The following is a 23,179-nucleotide window of genomic DNA, read 5'->3' as shown; positions in this document are numbered from 1 at the left end:
CTATGCAAATCAGTGGGGCCTGCAAGGCTACAGACTCAGATGGGAAAGCAGAGGGTTGGCTCAGAAAGACTCCTATCATCTATTGTCAGGCAGGGGTCCTGGCCAAGCAGCTTTGCACTGCTAACGTGGTGCCCACCAGATGTCATGGGAGGAGAGGCAAAGGTGGAAGTTGCTCTTGACTCCCGTGCACCTCCCACAGACCTATTCTTGGCCTTCCTCTTCAGAACTCCACTGGGTATTATGGAGACTCTATCCAGAATCCTGGGGCTCCGCACTAATTCAGTGTGCCTTTTACCCTCTTTTGATCACTTAATCTCATTTCCTATGGACGGGGATATGGTCTTCATATTTAACCCAACACCTTCTACCTGCAACTCTGGGTTCTTACTTTATGGGGAGCTCTTTGGTCTAGATGAACAGGTCTGGGTACCGTGTGGGACCAGGGAGATGCTGGAGTTGGGGGAGCTAAATTGGGGTTTGGATGGAGTCCTTAGATGCTAACAGTGGATTCATGCTAGAGAGGGAAGAATACACCACATTGGGGTTGGAGACCTGGCTTTTGTTTCCACCTGAGAATCATTCCCAATACAGGCCCATACTTTAAAAGTTCTGTTACTTTGTACGTACCGCTTAATTTTGTCAAGACTCAGTTTCTTCACCTGTAAAATGGGGTGAATAATAATGCTTCATCTTTCCAAAGGCAGGGCACTTGCCCTCATGATCTCCTGAGTTGCCTCCCAGCCGCATGAGCCAGGGTGCCAATGTGTTGGCTCTCCTCCTGCTTTCTTGCTGGGACCTCATGGCCTAGAGATTCCAAGTGGACCATGAGAACCAAAGAGGCCTGAAGAAACCCCAAGTGGTGGCCCTTCATGCTTGGTGCATATCTCACCCATTTGCCCCTGAGACCTCCAGTTAGGGGATTCTGAAACTTCTTTGTGAGCCCTTTCTGCCCTACCTTTCCCCTTGTGTCCCTGCCTTTTATTTGTGTGCAGAACAAACAGGACAGAGAGAGAAGGTAAGGAGAGTCCTTCCTGTGCCTCTCTATACACATACTATAGACAGTGCCCAGCTTCTGGGAGGGGAAGAAAATGCCCTGGTACACTTCAGTCATTTGCATTAAACCCTGAGACTTCAGAGATGGAAGGAATTTTAGAGGTCACCTGATCTCCCCTTGATGCTAACAAATTGCCCCTTAATTCAAAAACCACTTCTGTAACATCCCTGAAATAAACAGCCTTTGCTCAAATATTCCTAGTTATGGGGAAGGAGCTCTGTCGATGGAGAAACTACAGGTTTCACTGCTGTACAATTCTATTTGTTACAGAATTCTTCCTTATAGTGAGATGAAACCTCCTTCCCAGCAGCTTCCAACATTGGCCCTTGTTCTGCTCTTCGGAGCTGCGGGCTAAGCCTGCTTCGCTTCCATGCTAATATTGGGGGAGGAAGGGAAAGTCCACTGACATTTATTTAGCACTTACTATGTACCAGGTACTGTGCCAAGTACTTTCAAATATTTCCTCATTGAATTGCTTTTTAAAACTTTTATTTTGAAAACCTTCAAACATACAGAAAAGAGAGAAAACAGTTTAATAAACAATCTGGATTTAATAATTACTAACATTTTGTCATATTTGTTCCATCCACTTTTTTCTGAAATTTTATTTTTAACTTTTTATTGTGGACATTTTCAAACACACACAAAAGTAGAGACAAATACAGTGAGCCCCCATTTCTGCCATTCTTGTTGCTGGAATATTTTCTTGTAAATTCTAGACATTATAACATTTCAATCCTAAACATGGCAGTATGCATCTGTAAAACATAAAATTAAAATAAAATAAAATAAAAGTTTTAAAAAACAATTGAATGAGGAAATATTTGAAAATACTGAACACAGTGCCTGGTACATTGTAAGTGCTAAATAAATGTCAGTGGACTTTCCCTTCCTCCCCCAATATTAGCATGGAAGCGAAGCAGGCTTAGCCCGCAGCTCCGAAGAGCAGAACAAGGGCCAATGGTGGAAGCTGCTGGGAAGGAGGTTTCATCTCACTATAAGGAAGAATTCTGTATTCCTTCTTTAGCCAAAATGCCATCACCACACTTAAAAAAATAAATCTCTCATTTAAGTCTCATAGCAATGCTATGAAGAAAGCTTTATTTGAAGGCATGTGTTCTCTATGCTAAATATCCTTTCTTCATCTGGTATGATATCTGGGCTTCTTACCATCTTGGTCCTCACACTCATTGGGGTCCCTTTTTACAAATGGCAACTTGAACTGGGCATGATGCTCTCAGAGTTCTTCAGTGATCTGTATGTCTGCTAATGTGTAGGACAGCGTTAGCTTTTTAAATCACCCAGGTGCAACACATTTTGGGCCAATACTGAGATTCTGTCAATAAACCTCTTTTATTGTTTTTTTTTTCACATGAGATACTCTGACACCAACGTACCCTATCTTCCCTTACCCCCTAGAAACTGCAGTGTTTCTTTCCAAATCATTTCTGCCAATAAACAGAAATGAGAATCATTTTTTTCTCTTTTTTGATTGGGGAGGTATATTAGATTTCCTTGGGAGATTTAGCCTCTTTAAAAATGCAAAATGCAGAGTGTAGATATTTAGATAGTCAAGTATCTTAAACTCTACACACTTGAACTTTTAATCACCATATGTATTATTGTGATTATTTCTATTGCTAGTTTCAGTTTGAGGTTGGTTATTGGTATTGGTGATAAAACTCTTTATTAGGCTTCACATTGTAGCAGATAGATTTTTTCAGCTTTATTGAGGTATAATTGACAAATAAAATCATAAGATGTGTATATTGTGGTGATTTGATTTACAAGCTATGACAATTAAGTTTGCGAACTCATCCTAGAAAAAGTGCTACATACCTCATTGCTGAATATCCCTACGGTCACCTTCGAAGTACTCCCCTTGGGAAGCTATGCACCCATCCCAGCACCTAGTCCACCCTTCAAAGCAATTTTGGAACTCTTTCTGGAATGGCCAGCAGAGCTGTCATCATATTACCCTTTATGTCCTGAATGTCATCAAAATGTATCCCTTTCAATATTTTCTTTATCTTTGGGTAAAAAAAGAAGTCACTGGGGGCCAGATCAGGTGAGTAGGGGGGTGTTCCAATAAAGTTATTTGTTTACTGGCTGAAAACTCCCTTACAGACAGTGCCGTGTGAGCAGGTACATTGTTGTGATGCAAGAGCCATGAATTGTTGGCAAAAAGTTCAGGTCATTTTCATCTGACTTTTTCACGCAGCCTTTTCAGCACTTCCAAATAGTAAACTTGGTGAACTGTTTGTCCAGTTGGTACAAATTCATAATGAATAATCCCTTTGATATCAAAAGAGGTTAGCAACATTGTTTTGACTGTTGATTTGGACTGATGGGACTTTTATGGTCATGGAGAATTGGCTGATTTCCATTGTGCACTTTGATGCTTTGTTTCAGGGTTGTATTGGTACACCCATGTTTCATCAGCAGTGATAATATGACCCAAAACATCGTCTTGCCGCTCCAAAAGGTCTTGGTAAACTTCAACTCTCCTTTGCTTTAGTTCATCAGTGAGCTCCTTCGGGACCATTTTTGCACACACCTTTTTTATGCCAAGATTTTCAGTTAAGATTTTCCTGTTTCTCTATCAATGTTTACTTGGTCTGCTATGCTTCTCACAGCCCACGATGTTGACACTCAATTCGACAAATTTTTGCAATGTTTTCGTCAGTTCTGCTCGCTGCTGTCCACCCTGACCTCTCTTCTTCAGTGACGTGTTCTCTCCCCTCAGAAAACTGTTTAATCTATTTGTACACTGCTGTTTTCTTTGTGGAATTATCCCCATAATCTTGGACTAACATATCCATGATTTCACTTCCACTTTTGCCAAGTTTAACAAGAAATTTAATGTTTGTTCATTGCTCTAATTCAAGCTCAGATATTCTTGCAACGGCACACAAAAACATGCAATAACAATAATGAACACTACTCAGCAAGATACCGCCACTCGTTGACACGAACACAGCTGTGAGACACTGATATCCCAAGGTTATGAAACCTTATGGAGCTGTTTGTACAGTGCTGCCAATGTAAGTGCACGGTGGCTAGTTCGTGAACTTAATTGGCAGACCTTATATGTATACATTGTGAAAGGGTTCCCGCTATTTAGTTAATTAACACCTCCATCACCACACATGTTTATCTTTTTTTTCTTTTTGGTGAGAACATTTAAGTTCTCTCTTAGCATATTTCAGTTATACATACAACACGGTGTTATCAACTAGATAGTCACCATGTTTTACATTAGATCCTCAGCCCTTATTTATCTTACAGCTGAAAGTTTGTACCCTGTTGTCAACCTCTCTCTATTTCGTCACCCCTAGCCCCTGGTAACCACTTTTCTACTCTGTCTCTATGAGTTTCACTTTTGTTTTTATTTTTTAGATTCCACAAGTGATACATAACGTGCATGCATGCAGTATTTTCTTTCTCTGTCTGGCTCATTGCACTTAGCATAATGCCGTCAAGATACCTCCATGTTGTTGCAAATAGCAGGATTTCCTTCTTTGTTTTGGCTGAATAATATTTCATTGTATATATACTATACCACATCTTCTTCATCCAGTCATCTGATTATGGACACTTAGGTTGTATCCATACGTTGGCTATTTGGATAATGCTACAGTGAACAGGGGAGTGCAGATATCTCTTCAATGTTCTTGTTTTCATTTCCTTTGGATATATGCCCAGAAGTAGGATTGCTGGATCATATATAGCAGATAATCTTAAATGTAGGGCATACTTTTGTGTAATTTGATTGCTTTAGTTTACTATACAATGTGAATTAGAAAAATAGATTTCTGGGTTAGAGTATTTGTCAAAAAAGAATTGCCTAATTAAAAAAAATGTTCAGTTTACTTTTTTCTTTCTAATTTTTATTGGGAGTAGAAAACACATAGAATAAAAATTAAACGTAAAATTTACCATCTTAATTTCTAAGTGTATGGTTCACCCTCCCCTATCTTTGATTTATACAGTGATTTTTTTTAACCTAAATGCAGAGCTTTACATCAATTCCCATTAACATTTTATTTTGTTGGTTTTGGCTTCCTATTACAACCTATCAAAATATTTTCTAATCCTGATTCATTATCCAGTTTTCTGTATTAATTTCCCTCTCTACTTTGAATCACTTCCAAATTCGATCATTATTTATCCTGTTTATATATCTAAGCTGTTGATTAAAGTCTAATACTCAGTTTTCTCTGTGTTGGACACTGGATGCAGTGCATTTATTGAGAAAACTGTGTGAGCATAGGAGTTGAAAAATCCGAGCTTTGGTCCTGATTCAGGTTCTCTGAGTCTGTGTGACCCTAGCAAATTTCTTTCCCTCTGAGGTTGAACTACAGTGTTCTTCCAACTCTAAAAATAAGGTTCCTGCCCCATATGTGTGTGTGTCCTGCTTTGTTTTTTTCTGCAAGTGGCTACTGCCTTTCAAAGAGGGAGCCAGGGCTTGGAAATAGAATGTGTTCAGGGTTCCGCAAATGGTGGTACTTGCAATTTTTAAGCTCTGAATAGAAGATTCATTTTTGTAGCAGTGTTTTAGTAATTTGGGTCAAACACATAGTCATTCAGCACCTACTATGTGTTGGACACTTTTAGGCACTCAAGGTACAAAGATGAATATAATAACCCTGGCCTCTAGGTTCTCACACTTACATGAGGGAAACAGACACACTCTAAAAAAAATGGGATATGTGCCATAAGAGATATAAATAAAAGATGTGGAAACAGAGGAGGAAATCCCTTATTTTGCTTTGAGTAAGCTTCATGGAAGATGTGACATTCAAGTTGGTTTTGGATGATGAGTGTATGTTTTCTAGGGAGAGAGGGACATTCCAGTCAGAGGTAACAGAGTGTAAAATGTCCCTAACATAGGACCAGGCTCACCATGTTTGAAAAATAGTCCAGGATGTCTGGAGTCCAGCTCCGCAACTGGATAGTTCTTCCCATCCTCCATAGCATGGTCATCAGCTTTATCTCACTTGAGCTTTACTGCATTCCTGGAAAGTGGCTGGAATGGGAATTATGACCTTATTTTGCCATTGAGAGACCTGAGGCTCTGGAACTTCCTGCCTTGACCAAGGCCACACAGGTTGGGAGTGGTAGAGGCACGGCTTGAACTCTAGTCCTGTGACTTCAAGTCCAGGATTCTTTCCCGTATACCCTGCTGCTCCTCCATATAGCATCTTAAAGGGGCAGAAAAGTAGTTTGGTGATTGTGGACCAGTATTTCACACAATATAGTAATTGTATCCCTTAGTTTCTCTGGGAAAGAGGAGCACCTTCCTCACTGTTTCAAAGATGAATAAATTGAATCCTTGTAATGACTCTCTAGTTACCTTTCTATTAGGGCATTAGGGCAGCAGCAGAACCCCAGATCTTGGCATGATATTCCCAGGTGCCACCCACTAGGCCTTTTCTGTAGGCTGGGTGGGGAGGGGTGCCAGGTCGAACAAGTCCAGTGGACCATGGGACAAAAGTAGGAACAAGACTGGAAGTAAAATGAGGGCTGAGGCAGTTGCCCCTCAGCCAGATCTGGATATAGAATCAACAGTGTTATCGAGTATTAACTAATGCCTCTACTAGATTATATCACCGAGTCTCAAACTAGACCCTCAAATGCACCTTCTTGTGGACTGTAGGACATGAGGAAAGCCATGTCTCCTGAGAACACTCTTACCTGCTTAGGAGCGGAATCAGAATAGGAATTGCTTTGTGGATGAGTCCTTACTAAGTGCCCAGCATTGAGCTATGTGCCACCTTTGCTCTCTTCGAGTACCATAGGGTCAGTCTCCTCGGAGGCCCTGGCTGGCCCAGGCATCTCCAGCCCAACCATTCAATTAACCCAGGATTCAAATAAAATTAGGCAGATACCAATGCAGAATAAATTTTATGAGAAAGGGAAACTCCATCACCAGGCTCCAAGTGCAGTAGGTGTATCCTCATGATGAGAGGCCTCTTGAAAAAGGCCATCAAAAAACTTTTGCACATAAGAAATTGTTCATTTTGTTGACTGGTGAATTTTAAAATTAATCTCTGAATTCTGCTTCCTCATTTTTTCATTTTGTGGGTCTCACAAACAACATAATGGTATTCACAAAAATCAAAAGCAAAGACTTTTTTTGTCTGCAAATGTGATGACTCCCTCCAAGTCAAACTGTTTGGGCCCTGCAGTGTTTCTATCACTTTCTAAGTCTTGTTCATGTGTATATCATTACCACCTTCTGGAAACACCTTCTCCTCTTGCCTTCCAGACACCATACTTGTCTGGTCTTCCTCCTACTTCGGTGCCAACTTCTTTGCTGACTCCTCATCATCATCCCAATCTTAACCCATTTTCTTCTTCATCTAGACTCAGTTCCTTTATAACCTCACTCAGTCCTGTGGCTTTATATACCACCTATAAGCTCATAACTGCCCAATTTGTACTTCTGACCTGAAACCTCTCCTGAATCCGAACTCATTTCTCTGCCTCCCTGGAGTATCTACTTGTCATCTCAAGCTTAACTCACCCACAAAAGGTAGCTTTTGATTTTCTACTACCAGCCTAGTAGTCCTCGAGTCACCCCCATCTCAGGGAATGGCACCACCACTCACTCTACTGAGAAAGCCCAAACCCTAGGAATCATTCTTGATTCCTCTCCTTCCCTTGCACCCTACCTCCCATCCATCAGCTGGTACTGTCAGCCATTAATTCAAAACATATTCTAAATCTAGGCCCTTCTCACTACCTTTTCTGCTACCCTTCCAGCCAGTCTACGGCCCTCTCACACCTGAGCCACTGCAATTGGTCTTCCTTACTACTCTCTTATCCCCTACAGTGGATCACTGCAGGTTTAAACACTTAAGTCAGATCATGTTATTCCTCTGCTCAAACCCTTCATCACCTCCCATATCCTTGGCATGAAAGCTGAAATCTTTACATGACTGATCTGTTAGATCAACATCATCTCGTCACTGGTTACCCCATCTACTCTCTCTGGCCATACTGGCCCCATTTCTGTTCCTCAGCATACAACCCTGTTCTAGCCTTAGGTCCCGAGCCCTCTTCTGCAATGATCTTCCATAGACTCTCAAAGTTTGGGTCCTGGGGGTTCTGGTCAAGATGGCAGAGTAGGTAAGTGCTGTGCTTGCTTCCTCCCATGTCCACAATAAAATTACAACTGAATTACAGAACAATCAACCTGGAGAATCATCTGGAGACTAACTGAACAAAAGTCCTATAACTAAAGATATAAAGAAGAAGCAATGTCGAGACTGGTAGGAGGGGGAGAGAGGTAAATGTGTTGGTCCCATACCCGCGTGTGGTGGTTGAGAATTGGGAGGGATGTCTCAGCTGCAGAGATCTCCCTTGAGGAGTGAGGGATCCCAGCCCCACAGCAAGCTTCTTAGCCCTGAGGACCAATGCCAGGAAGAAGAGACCACACAACACCTGGCTGTGAAAATCAGTGAAGATTCCATCCATCTGGGTGAAGTGGAAGGCTGCTGGATACCCAGGTGTGCTCTTAAAGGGCCTGCACACAGACTCTCTTGCTCCCAGGCACTCACCCTCAGCTCTGGCAGAGAGACAGCAGGTCAGGAGGTGCCAGAGACATACAGGGAGAAACTGAGTGGTGTGGCTCCAGGGTGAGGGCTGGAGGGACAGCTGCCATTGTCCCTGTGTTGAGTCAGTCTGCTGTACAGACTGTCTACAAAAGCCATCTTTCCTGTTTTGACCCCTCTGCCCTGGCATGGATAAATCTGAATCTGCATGACACAGCTAACTCTGAATCTATATTGACTTGGTTAACTCCACTCATTCTACCTGGTGACTGCCTGGGACCCTGCCCCACTCAACACACACACAGGACCTGAGGTTTCTTTGGTGGCAGGCAGCTGGCATTTCCCCATGCTGTAGTCTTCATCGACAACTCTTGGTGACCACAAGTCCCAGGCACGTGGCAACTGGATGTGGTGTGCTCTATGGCCTTTGCTGAGTGGTCCACTGGCACCAAATATAAATTGGAATTAACCCGGTGAACACTACTCGCCAGACCCTAGTGACTCCCTGATACCCCACTTATGCAGATCACCTACTGCCTGAGGGTCTTTCAATGGCTGAGCCTTACAGGCATCCAGCAGGTAGTAGCAGGACTCAGGATGCCCTGGGCCTTTTTCTGAGGTGCCCCAAGCTTGGTACTGGTGGCAGCCAGCCTCGGATCCCAACATGCTCTCTACCATGTGGCTCCAATTTCAGCACAGGCAGCAACCAAATTTGAATCACTTTGTTGCTCCTATCAGCTAACCCTGAACTGGTCACAAGCAGCAGCTGAACCTGCCCTGCATAGGAGCCGCTCCCAAGACGCCCAAAATGAACACACTTAATGGCCAACCTCAGACCACAACAGAGCACCACCCAATTAGCCCCACAAACAGCACACCCAAAGGGTGATCTCGGCAGGTACCAGAGCCTTCTGGGGTGAATCCCTCTCCATGGGGTCAGCCCCTGCACATGTACTGTGGTATGGCCAGTCGTCACAGCTCATAAACCTGAGGGTCAATCCCACCCATTCATGTTCCAAGAGCAATTCAAGCTCAACTACAACAAGAGGACACAGACAACCCACACAAGGGACACTCCTGGAGCATCCAACTCAGGTGACCAGTGAGACTGCGCCACTGGGTCCCATTGGACACCTACTACATAAGACTACCCTGCCAAGATGGGGAAATGTAGCAGATCCACCCAATACATAGAAACAAACACAGGGAGGCAGCCAAAATGAGAGAACAAACATGTCCCAGATGAAAGAAAAGAATGAAACTACAGAAAAGGACCAAACAAAATGTAGGCAAGCAATAGCCCAGATACAGAGTTCAAAGAAATGGTTATAAGGATAATCAAGAAACTTAGTGAGAACTTCAACAAAGAGATGCTAAGCATAAAAAAGGACATAGAAATCATAAAAAAGAACCACTCAGAAATGAAGAATACGCAATACACAAGAAGGAATCAACAGCAGATTAGATACATCAGACAATCAAAACAGTGGTTTGGAACACAAGGTAGTAGAAAACACCCAATCAGAACAGCAAAAAGAAAAAAGAATTTTAAAAAATGAGGGTAGTTTAAGGGACCTCTGTGACAACATCAAGCATAACATTGGAGTACCAGAAGGAGAAGAGTGACAGAAAGGGATTGAGAAGCTATTTGAAAAAATAATGACAGAAAACTTCCCTAACCTGGCAAAGGAAAATAGACATACAAGTTGAGGAAGTACAGAGAGTCCCTGACTGGAAGAAACCAAAGAGGCCCACACCAAGACAAGTCATAATTAAAATGGCAAAATTGAAAGACAAAGAGAGAATCTTCAAAGCAGCAAGAGAAAGGTGGTTAGTTACATAACAAGGGAGGTCCCATAAAACTGCCAGCTGAATTCTCAGAAACTTTGCAGGCCGGAAGGGATTTGTATGAAATATTCAAAGTGATGAAAGGCAAAGTCCTAAAGCCAAGACTACTCTACCCAGCAAGGTAATCATTTAAAATTGAAAAAGAGATAAAGATCTTTCTAAACAAGAAAAAGTTAAAGGAGTTCACCACCAAACCAGTATTACAAGAAATGTTAAAGGGTCTTCTTAAGAAGAAAAAGAAGGGGGGGAGAAAAAAAGAACATAAATATGAATAATAAAGTGGCAATAACTATACACCTATCAACAATCACTTGAAATATAAATAGATAAAATGCTCCAATCAAAGGACATAGTGTAGCTGACGGAATAAGAAAAGAAGACCCATACATATGCTGCCTACAAGAGACGGTATTCAGCCCAAAAGACACAAACAGACTGAAAGTAAAGCGATGGAAAAAGATATTTCATGCAAATGGAAACAAACAAAAAAAAGCTGAGGTAGCAATACTTATATAAGACATAATAGACTTTAAAACAAAGGTAATAACAAGAGACAAAGGACATTTCATAGTGATAAAGGGCTCAATCCAAAAAGAGGATATAGAAACATCATCAAAATGGCGGCATGAGGTGAGCCTCTGTAAATCTTCCCTGTAATTTACAACTAATCGAACAACTATAACTCCACAAAGGACTCCCTCCACAGCTGACAGACAAGACAAAGGGGCCCATTACTGCATTCACCTAAAGGTGGGTGAATCGCAAGAGTGGGGGAGGAAGGAAGGGAGAAGTGCTGAGACAGAGCCGCGCGGGCGCAGGACGCAGACCTAGCTCAGTGCTCCGAGCTCACTGCATCCTGGAACTAACGCAACTGTGGGAGACAGAAGAACTCAGACAGCTAGGGCTCCACTTATGGCCCACAGGGCTGAGGAGAGAGCATATAACACAGCTGAACCCAACGCTCATGGAAGAGACCTCAGAGAAAAGACTGAGGGAAGAAGGCTGACAACGGTGGTTTAAGCCCTCACTGCCAAACAGAGAATGGAAGCCGTATGCACTGAGACTAGCCGCCACCTCCCTACCCTGCCAGAGATCGCCACACCCCCACCTGCCAGGTGCTAGAAGTGGAACAGTAGCAGTATCAGATCAAAAGAACAGAATATTTGCAGTTCTGAGAACTGTGATCTGCAGACACAGATTCACAGCCCAACTAGTTCCGGCAAAGGGGAGGGAGCTGTGGAAGCAGGACCGGCTGTGGTGGTGGGCGCCGCCATTTCTCTGGGCCACCTCTCACAACTCAACCCGCCGCTGGCCCCATATATCTGTGTGGATCCCTGCAGGAGTAAACAGAACTGCTGAAACATATGGGCTCTGAATCTGGTGCAGGAAGAGCTTTGGAACTTCAAAAGCTCTCCGCATACCCACATGGACAGTGCTCCCTGTGACCCAGGTGAACTATTAACAGAGGAGAAGCCTGTATCCCAGGGAATCCCCCCATTGTTTGAGAGGCTGGAATAGTGCAGAGAAAACATAGCACTACCATGTGAGAGAGAAAAAAAGGCTGCAGTCGGATAGAAAATAAAACATTCTACCAACAAGCACTGAAAAATAAAAGAAAGACTGCTTCATATCAACCTGTTGCAGAAGCCACTCCTGTATATGTCGAGGAAGAGAAATAACAAATCACTAATTGCCATGAATAACCAAGGCAACAAGACAGCTCAGAAAGAAAGTGAAAAGTCTCCAGAAAAGGAACTTAAAGATATGGAAATATGTGACTTAAATGACAGAGAATTCAAGACTGCAGGTCTGAAAAAACTCAACGAGATGCAAGAAAACACAGAAAGGCAGTTTAGTGAACTCAAAAACACAATCAAAGAAAAACATGAGCATTTTACGAAAGAGATTGAAATTTTAAAAGAGAACCAAATAGAATTTCTGGAGATTAAGAAATCAATAGAAGAAATTAAGATTAAAATAGCCAGCTTAGGTAGTAGAGTTGGCCAGATGGAGGAAAGAATCAGTGACATCAAAGATAGAAACCTGGAAATGACACAGATGGAAGAAGAAAGAGACTTGAGACTTAAAAGAAATGAAAGAACTACAAGAACTTTCTGACTCCATCAGAAAGAGCAATATAAGAATAATGGGCATACCAAGGAAAGAAGAAAGAGGGAAGGGAACAGAGAATATCTTCAAATAAATTGTCAATAAGAACTTCCCAAACTTTTGGACAGAACTGGATCCTCAAATCCAAGAAGCAAATAGAACACCTAATGACCTCAATCCCAACAGGCCTTCTCCAAGGCACATTGTATTGAAGCTGTCTCAAATCAACGACAAAGAAAGAATCCTGAAGACAGCCAGGGAAAAGAAGACGGTAACCTACAAAGAAAAGCCCATTAGATTATCATCAGATTTTTCAGCAGAAACGCTACAAGCCAGGAGAGAGTGGAACTAAGTATTCAAACAACAGAAAGAGAGAAAATATGAGCCAACAATAATATATCCAGCAAAGATATTGTTTAGATATGAAGGAGGAATAAAGACCTTTCCAGACATACAGAAGTTGAGGGAATTTTCTAATACACAACCTGCACTACAAGAAATACTAAAGGAGGCTATTCGACCACCATCAACAGGGACAATTTGTGGCAACCAAAACTCAAAAAGGGGGAGAGTAAAGGCCTGAACCGGAATATGGGAATGGAGAAAGTAAGCGTGCTGAAGAAAATGGAACTCTAAATATCAAAATTTCTTTTACATAAACTTAAGGGGAACCACTCAAAAAAAATCAGAACTGAAATACATACTGTGATAAAAGAAGAAACAGAGGGAAACACCATAGAATACCACCACATGGAAATAATAGACAAAAACAAGAAGGCAAAGAAACAATGGAGACACAGCCTTCCCAGAAAAATAAAGATAGAATGACAGGAAATCCTCACATATCAATAATCACCCTAAGTGTAAATGGACTGAACTCACCGATAAAAAGGCACAGAGTAGGAGATTGGATAAAAAAACTAAACCCAACCATATGCTGTCTCCAAGAGACACATCTCAGCTACAAGGACACGCATAGACTCAAACTGAGAGGGTGGAAATTGACACTCCAAGCAAATGGTATCCAGAGAAAATCAGGTGTAGCCATAATGATATCAGATGAAACAGACTTCAGGGTGAAAAAGATAACAAGAGACAAAGATGGACATTTCATAATGGTAAAGGGGAATATACAACAAGAAGACATAACAGTCATCAATATTTATGCCCCCATCAGAGAGCACCAAAATATACCAACCAACTACTAACCAAACTAAAGGGAGAAATTGACCAAAACACAATTATATGACGGGACTTAAATACATCATTGACAGCTATGGATAGATCATCCAAACAGAAAATAAGTAATGAAATAGCCTCCATAAATGACACATTTGATGAAATGGACATAATTGACATATATAGAGCACTTCATCCTAAAACATCAGACTATACATTTTTTTCTAGTGTACATGGAACATTCTCAAGGATAGACCATATATTGGGATATAAAATCAGCCTCAGCGAATTTAAGAAGATTGAGACCATACCAAGCATATTCTCTGATCACAAGGCTTTGAATTTGCATATGAACGGTGAAAGAAAGCAGGAAAAAACACAAATACATGGAGATTAAACAACATACTTTTAAAGAATGACTGGATCAAAGAAGAAATTAGAGAAGAGATCAAGAGATACATAGAAACAAATGACAATGAAAATGCATCCTACCATAATTTTTGGATGCAGGGAAAGCAGTTACAAGAGGGAAATTTTTATCATTACAGGCCTATCTCAAGACACAAGAAAAATCCCAAATAAATAACCTCAGGTTACACCTTAAAGAACTAGAAAAAGAAGAACAAGTGAAACCAAAGGTCAGCAGAAGAAAGGAAATAAGAAAAATCAGAGCAGAACTAAATGAAATAGAGAACAAAGCAACAATAGAAAATATTAATGTACAAAGAGCTTATTCTTCGAAAAGATTAACAAAATTGACAAACCCTTGGCTAGACTCACTCAGATAAAAAGAAAGAAGACACTAATTAACAAAATCAGAAATGAAAAAGGGGAAGTTCTGTATTACATCATCTATAAATCCCATTGTGTGTTCATCACCCAGAGTCAGTTCTCCTTCCATCACCATATATACAGACTGGTACACCTGAAATCTATGTAATTTTACTAACAATTGTCACCCCAATAAATTTAATTTAAAAAAAAAGGGGGGAAGTTATCATGGATGCCACAGAAATACAAAGGATCATCCAAAAATATTATGAAGGACTATATGCCACCAAATTCAATAATCTAGAAGAAATGAACAAGTTCTTGGAAACATATAGCCTGCCAAGGCTGAACCATGAAGAACTGGAATGTCTAAACAGACCAATTACCAGTAACGAAATTGAATCAGTCATCCAAAACCTTCCCAAAAGAAAAACTTCTGGACCAGATGGCTTCACTAGTGAATTCTACCAAGCCTTCAAAGAGGATCTAATACCAATCCTGCTCAAACTCTTCCAAAAAATTGAAGAAGAGAGAGTAATCCCTAATTCATTTTATGAGGCCAACATTACCCTGATACCAAAACCTGGTAAGGACAACACAAAAAAAGAAAACTACAGACCAATATCTCTGATGAATACAGATGCAAAAATCCTAAACAAAATTCTAGCAAATCGAATACAACAATGCATTAAAAAGATTATTCATCACGACCACGTTGGGTTCATCCCAGGGGCACAAGAATGGTCCAACATATGCAAATCCATCAATGTGATACATCACATAAACAAAATAAAGGACAAAAATCATATGATTATATCAATTGATGCAGAAAAAGCATTTGACAAGATACAACATCCATTTATGATTAAAACACTTAATAAAATAGGTATAGAAGGAAAATACCTTAACATAATAAAGACCATATATGACAAACCCTCAGCTAATCTCATAAATAATGGTGAAAAACTGAAACCCTTTGCTCTACCTTCAGGACCACAACAGGGCTGTCCCCTATCACCTCTGCTTTTCAACATAGTGTTGGAAGTACTTGCCGGAGCAATCAGACAAGAAAAACAAATAAAAGGCATCCAAATTGGGAATGAAGAAGTTAAACTCTCACTCTTTGCAGATGACATGATGCTATATATAGAAAACCCTAAAGACTCTGCCAAAAGCTTTTAGAAACAATCAACGAATACAGTAAAGTTGCTGGCTACAAAATCAACATACAAAAGTCCATTGCATTCCTATATACTAACAATGAAATATCAGAAAAAGAAATACAAAAACAATTCCATTTGCAATTGTAGCAAAAAGAATAAAATACCTAGGAATAAACTTAACCAAGGATGTGAAAGACCTATATGCTGAAAACTATAAGACATTTTTAAAAGAATTTGAAGAATACACAATGAAATGGGAAGACATTCTGTGCTCATGGATTGGAAGAATCAACATAGTTAAAATGGCCAATTTACCCTAAGCAATATACAGATTTAATGCAATCCCCATCAAAATCCCAATGGCATTTTTTAAGGAAATAGAACAAAAAATCATCAGATTTTTTTGGAACCACAAAAGACCCGAATAGCCAAAGCAATCTTAAGAAAAAAGAATAATAATGGAGTTATCACACTCCCTGACTTTAGCCTGTACTGCAGGGCTACAATAATCAAAACAGCATGGTATTGGCAGAAAAACAGACACATAGACCAATGGAATAGAATGAGAACCCAGAAATGAAACCACAAAAATATGGACAGATAATTTTTGACAAAGAAGCAAAAAATATACAATGGAGAAAAGACAGCCTCTTCAATAAATGGTGCTGGGAGAATTGGATAGCCATGTGCAAAAGAATGAAACTGGTCTGCTATCTGTCACCATGTACCAAAATTAATTCCAAATGGATCAAAGACTTAAGTATAAGACCTGACACAATAAACTGCATAGAAGAAAACATAGGTACTAAACTTATGGACCTTGGGTTCAAAGAGCACTTTATGAATTTGACTCCAAAGGCAATGAAAGTAAAAGCTAAAATAAACAAATGGGAGTATATCAAACTTAAAAGCTTCTGCACAGCAAAAGAAACTATCGACAAAATAAAGAGGCAATCAACTGAATGGGAGAAGATTTTTGCAAACAGTGCCTCCGATAAGGGGCTAATATCCAAAATATACAAGAAACTCATACGACTCAACAACAAAAAACAAACAACCCAATTGAAAAATGGGCAGAGGACCTGAAGAGACATTTTTCCAAAGAGGACATACAAATGACAAATAGACATATGAAAAAATGCTCAACATCACTAATCATCAGAGAAATGCAGATAAAAACCACAATGAGATATCACCTCACCCCAGTCAGAATGGCTATCATCAATAAGACAAATACTAACAAGTGTCGGAGTGGCTGTGGAGAAAAAGGAACCCTCATACACTGTTGGTGGGAATGCAGACTGGTGCAGCCGTTATGGAAGGCAGTGTGGAGGTTCCTTAAAAAATTACGAATAGAATTGCCATATGACCCAGCAATCCCCTTCCTGGGTATTTACCCAAAAAATCTGAAAACATTTATCCATAAAGACACGTGTGCTCCAATGTTCATTGCAGCTTTGTTTACGGTGGCCAAGACATGGAAACAACCAAAATGTCCTTCAATAGATGAATGGATAAAGAAGTTGTGGTATATATACACAATGGAATACTATTCGGCGGTAAGAAAAGATGATACAGGAAGATTTGTGACATGGATGGATCTTTTTTTTTTAAATTAAATTTGTTGGGGTGACAATTGTTAGTAAAATTACATAGATTTCAGGTGTACAATTCTGTATTACATCATCTATAAATCCCATTGTGTGTTCATCACCCAGAGTCAGTTCTCCTCCCATCACCATATATTCGATCCCCCTTACCCTCATCTCCCACCCCCACCCCCCACCCCCCTTACCCTCTAGCAACCACCAAACCATTGTCTGTGTCTATGAGTTTCTGTTTCTCATTTGTTTGTCTTGTTCTTTTGTTGCTTTTGGTTTATATACCACATATCAGTGAAATCACATGGTTCTCTACTTTTTCTGTCTGACTACATGGATGGATCTTGAGAGAGTAATGCTGAGCGAAATAAATCAGACAGAAAAAGCAGAGAAGCATATGATCTCACTGATATGTGGTATATAAACCAAAAACAACAAAAGAACAAGACAAACAAATGAGAAACAAAAACTCATAGACACAGACAATAGTTTATTGGTTACCAGAGGGTAAGGGGGGTGGGGGGTGGGAGATGAGGGTAAGGGGATCAAATATGTGGTGATGGAAGGAGAACTGACTCTGGGTGGTGAACACAAATTGGGATTTATAGATGATGTAATACAGAATTGTACACCTGAAATCTATGTAATTTTACTAACAATTGTCACCCCAATAAATTTAATAAAATAAAATTTAAAAAAATATATATACGGTGATGGAAGGAGAACTGACTCTGGGTGGTGAACACAAATTGGGATTTATAGATGATGTAATACAGAATTGTACATCTGAAATCTATGTAATTTTACTAACAATTGTATCCCATTAAATAAAAAAAAAAAAAGAGGACATAACCCGCATGAACACTAATGCACCCAACATAGGAGTACTTAAATATGTAAAACAACTATTGATGGACCCAAAGGGAGAGATCAACAGTGATACAGTAATAACAGCAGGGACTTTAACACCTCACTGACATCAATGGATAGATCATCCAGACAGAAAATCAACAAGAAAACAGTGGCCTTAAATGGCAATTAGACAAGATGGATTTAATTGATATTTTTAGAACATTTTACCACCAAAGCAGCAGAATATACATTCGTTTCAAGCACACATGGAACATTTTCTGGGATAGACTACATGTTTGGCCACAAAACAAGTCTCAGCACACTCGAGAAGACTGATATCATGTCAAGTATCTTCTCTGATCACAATGGTATGAAAGTAGAAATCAATTATAGGAAGAAAACTGAAGAAACACACAAACACATGGAGGATAAATAACATGATACTAGACAGTGAATAGGTTAACAAAGAGACCAAGGAAGACATCAAAATATACTTTGAGACAAATAATGATGAAAACATAGCAACCAAAAATCTACAGGACACAGCCAAAGCAGTTCTAAGAAGGAAAGTCTTAGCAATATAGGCTTATCTCACAAAACAAGAAACGTCTCAAAGAAACAATCTAACCTTACCCCTGAAGGAACTAGAAAAAGAAGAACAAACAAAGTCCAAAGTGAGTAGAAGGAAGAAAATGATAAAGATCAGAGTGGAAATAAATGAAAAAGAGTCTCAAAAACAATGCAAAAGATCAATAAGTGCTGGTTCTTTGAAAAGAAAAAAAAATTGATAAACTCTTAGCCAGACTAATAAATTAAAAAAAGGGGAGGGCACAAATAAATAAAATCAGAAATGAAAGCAAAGACATGACAACCAACATCACAGAAACACAAAGGATCATTAGAGAACTACTATGAACAATTATATATTACCAAATCGGATAATCTGGAAGAAGTGGATAAATTCCTAGAAACGTATAAACTTCCAAGACTGAATAAGAAGAAGCAGACTTTCCTTATTCCTTGAGGTAGGCCTATATTGCTATGAATTTGCTTCTTAGGAAAAACTAAAATAACAGTGGTGATAGTGAACATCCTTGTCTCGTCCTTAAGAAACATGCTTTTAATTTTTCTCACTGTTGAGTGTGGTGTTAGCCATGGATTTATCATATATGGTATTTATTATGTTGAGGTATATTCCCTGTCTTCCCACTTCACTGAGAGTTTTTATCATAAATGGATGCTGGATTTTGTCAAATGCTTCTTCTGCATCTACTGATATGATTATATGATTTCTATCCCTCATTTTTTTATGTGGTGTGTCACGTTAATTGAATTGTGGATATTGACCCTTCTTTGGATCCCAGGAATAAATCCCACTTGATTGTGGTGTATGATCTTTTTCATGTATTCCTTAGTCAGTTTCCTAATATTTTGTTGAAGATTTTTAATCTATGTTCTTTAGGGATATTGGCCTATAATTTATATTTTTCTTATATCCTTATCTAGTTTTGGAATCAGGGTAATGGTGGCCTCATAAAATGAGCTTGGGAGCCTTCCCCCCTTTTGAGTCTTTTGGAATAGTTGGGAAGGATAGATGTCAATTCTTTGAATGTTTGGTGAAATTCAACTACGAAGCCATCTGGTCCAGGACTTTTATTTGTTGGGAGTTTTTTGATTACTGATTCATTTTCATTAGTAATTATCGGTCTGTTCATATTTTCTTTTTCTTCTTGATTCTGTCTTGGAAGATTGTATGTTTCTAGGAATTCATCCACTTCTTCCAGATTGTCCGTTTTGATAACATCATTATTCATAATATTCTTAATGATCCTTTGTGTTTTTGTGATGTTGGTAATCACTTCTTTGCTTTCATTCCTGATTTTATTTATTTGGATCCTCTCTTTTTTATTTATTTATTAGTCTGGCTAAGGGTTTATCATTTTCTTTTCAAAGAACCAGCACTTATTGATCTTTTGCATTGTTTTTGAGACTCTTTTTCATTTATTTCCACTCTGATCTTTATCATTTTCTTCCTTCTACTCACTTTGGACTTTGTTTGTTCTTCTTTTTCTAGTTCCTTCAGGGGTAAGGTTAGATTGTTTCTTTGAGACGTTTCTTGTTTTGTGAGATAAGCCTATATTGCTAAGACTTTCCTTCTTAGAACTGCTTTGGCTGTGTCCTGTAGATTTTTGGTTGCTATGTTTTCATCATTATTTGTCTCAAAGTATATTTTGATGTCTTCCTTGGTCTCTTTGTTAACCTATTCACTGTCTAGTATCATGTTATTTATCCTCCATGTGTTTGTGTGTTTCTTCAGTTTTCTTCCTATAATTGATTTCTACTTTCATACCATTGTGATCAGAGAAGATGCTTGATATGATTTCAGTCTTCTCGAGTGTGCTGAGACTTGTTTTGTGGCCAAACATGTAGTCTATCCCAGAAAATGTTCCATGTGTGCTTGAAACGAATGTATATTCTGCTGCTTTGGTGGTAAAATGTTCTAAAAATATCAATTAAATCCATCTTGTCTAATTGCCATTTAAGTCCACTGTTTCCTTGTTGATTTTCTGTCTGGATGATCTATCCATTGATGTCAGTGAGGTGTTAAAGTCCCTGCTGTTATTACTGTATCACTGTTGATCTCTCCCTTTAGGTCCATCAATAGTTGTTTTACATATTTAGGTACTGCTATGTTGGGTGCATTAGTGTTCACCAAGTTTATATCCTCTTTTTGTATTGATCCCTTAATTACTGTGAAATGTCCTTTGTCTGTTGTTATGGCCTTTGTTCTAAAGTCTATTTTTTCTTATTGCTACCTCAGCTTTTGTTTGTTTGTTTGTTTCTATTTGCATGAAATATCTTTTTCAATCCCTATACTTTCAGGCTGTTTGTGTCTTTTGGGCTGAAGTGTGTCTCTTGTAGACATCATATGTATGGGTCTTGTTTTCTTATTCCTTCAGCTACACTATGTCTTTTATTTTTAAATAAATTTTATTGGGGAATATTGGGGAATAGTGTGTTTCTCCAGGACCCATCAGCCCCAAGTAGTTGTCCTTCAATCTAGTTATGGAGGGTGCAGTTAAGCTTTCAGTCCAGTCGCCGTTTTCAATCTTTAGTTGCAGGGGGCACAGCCCACCATCCCATGTGGGAATTGAACCAGCAACCTTGCTGTTGAGAGCTCACACTGTAATGAACTGAGCCATCTGGCCACCCCTCTGGAAGCTCCTTGGCAGCTCATTGTCTTCAATTTAGTTGTGGAGGGCGCAGCTCACCGGCCCATGTGGGAATCGAACTGGCAACCCTGTTGTTCAGAGCTCATGCTCTAACCAACCGAGCCATCTGGCCACTCTACTCTATGTCTTTTGATGGGAGCATTTAATCCATTTACATTTGAAGTCATTATTAACAGGTGCATAGTTATTGCCATTTATTATTCATGTTTTTTATTCCTCCGCCTCTTTCTCCTCCTGTTCTTCTTCTTCTTTGTCTTCCTTTTCTTCTTCAAGAAGTCTCTTTAAAGTAAAAGCAATAATAAGTGAATGAAACTATATCAAACTAAAAATCTTCTGCACAGCAAAAGAAACCATCAACAAAACAAAGAGGCAACCAATCAAATGGGAGAAGATATTTGCAAACAACACTTCCAATAACGGGCTAATGTCCAAATTATATAAATAACTTGTGTAACTCAACAACAAAAAAACAAACAATCCAGTTTAGAAATGGGCAGAGAACCTGAACAGACACTTCTCCCAAGAAGACATACAAACAGCCAACAGATATATGAAAAATGCTCAAAAAAAAAAAAATGCTCAACTTCACTAGCTATTAGAGAAATGCAAATCAAAACCACAATGAGATACCACCTTACACATGTTTGAATGGCTCTTATCAACAAGACAAATAATAACAAGTGTTGTAGAGGTTGTGGAGAAAAAGGAACCCTCATACACTGCTGGTGGGGATGTAAATTGGTACAGCCACTATGGAAAACAGTATGGAGTTTCCTCAAAAAATTAAGAATCAAATTACCATATAACCCAGTAATCCTTCTTCTGGGTATCTACCAGAAGATATCTGAAATATCTGAAAACATTTATCCATAAAGATATGTACGCCTAGGTTCAGTGCAGCATTATTCACAGTGACCAAGACATGGAAACAACCAAAGTATCCTTCAATAAATGATTGGATAAAGGAGATGTGGTATACATCGACAGTGGAATGCTCCACCATAAAAAAGATTAAATACTGCCATTTGCAGCAACATGGATTGATATTATGCTAAGCAAAATAAGTCAGACAGGAAAAGTCGAGAACCATATGACTTCAGTCATACATAGCATATAAAATTGAAAGCAACAAGCAAACACACAAACAAAAACTCATAGACAGAAAAAATTTAGTGGTTACCAGAGGGTAAGAGGGGTAGGGGGGTGATAAAAGAGGACAGTCAAATATATGGTGATAGAAGGAGAACTGACTCTGGATAGTGAACACACAATGCAATATATAGATGATATATCATATAAATGTGCACTTGAAACCTATTTAATTTTACTAATCAGTGTCACCCCAATAAATTTAATAAAGATGATTTTAAAAAAGGTGTCCCTTTAACATTTCTTTTAATACTAGCTAGATGGTGGTGAACTTCTTTAGGTTTTTATTGTCTGGGATAAATAATCATTTTCCTTGCTATTATAGAGCCAACAATCCATGGGGCCCTAAGGAAGGTTGTTTGTCAGCTCCTGCCCTAGTGAGCTATAATAATAGAAAACCTTATTATAGCAAAACTGGAAACAATTTCCCAAACAATAGTTTTATATTTAAGCAAATCATGATGTGTCCATAGAGTGGAATATTAGGTAGCCATTAAAAATTATGTTTGCAAACATAGGAGTAAGATTTTTGATCCTCCATAATAGTATAGGAGAACTATTTATGATGCTTACTGGAAAAATCATGATAAAAATCTATACAGACCTGAGTCTGGGTGGTGAACACACAATGTGATATATAAATGACATATTACAGAATTGT

The 23,179-nt window shown here is 39.2% G+C and overlaps 1 protein-coding gene across 1 annotated transcript in view; it reads left to right on the top strand.

The window, feature by feature from the left end:
- Positions 1-23,179, top strand: part of POU2F3 (POU class 2 homeobox 3) — a 98,797-nt gene that overhangs the window by 20,960 nt on the left and 54,658 nt on the right. The gene's annotated exons all lie outside the window — the stretch shown is intronic.

The sequence above is a fragment of the Rhinolophus sinicus genome, chromosome 14 (assembly GCF_057876585.1).
Source record: "Rhinolophus sinicus isolate RSI-liver-muscle chromosome 14, RSI-T2T, whole genome shotgun sequence".
NCBI lineage: Eukaryota > Metazoa > Chordata > Mammalia > Chiroptera > Rhinolophidae > Rhinolophus > Rhinolophus sinicus.
Note: the sequence above shows the minus strand (reverse complement) of the source record. Positions and strands in the feature narration are given on the sequence as shown.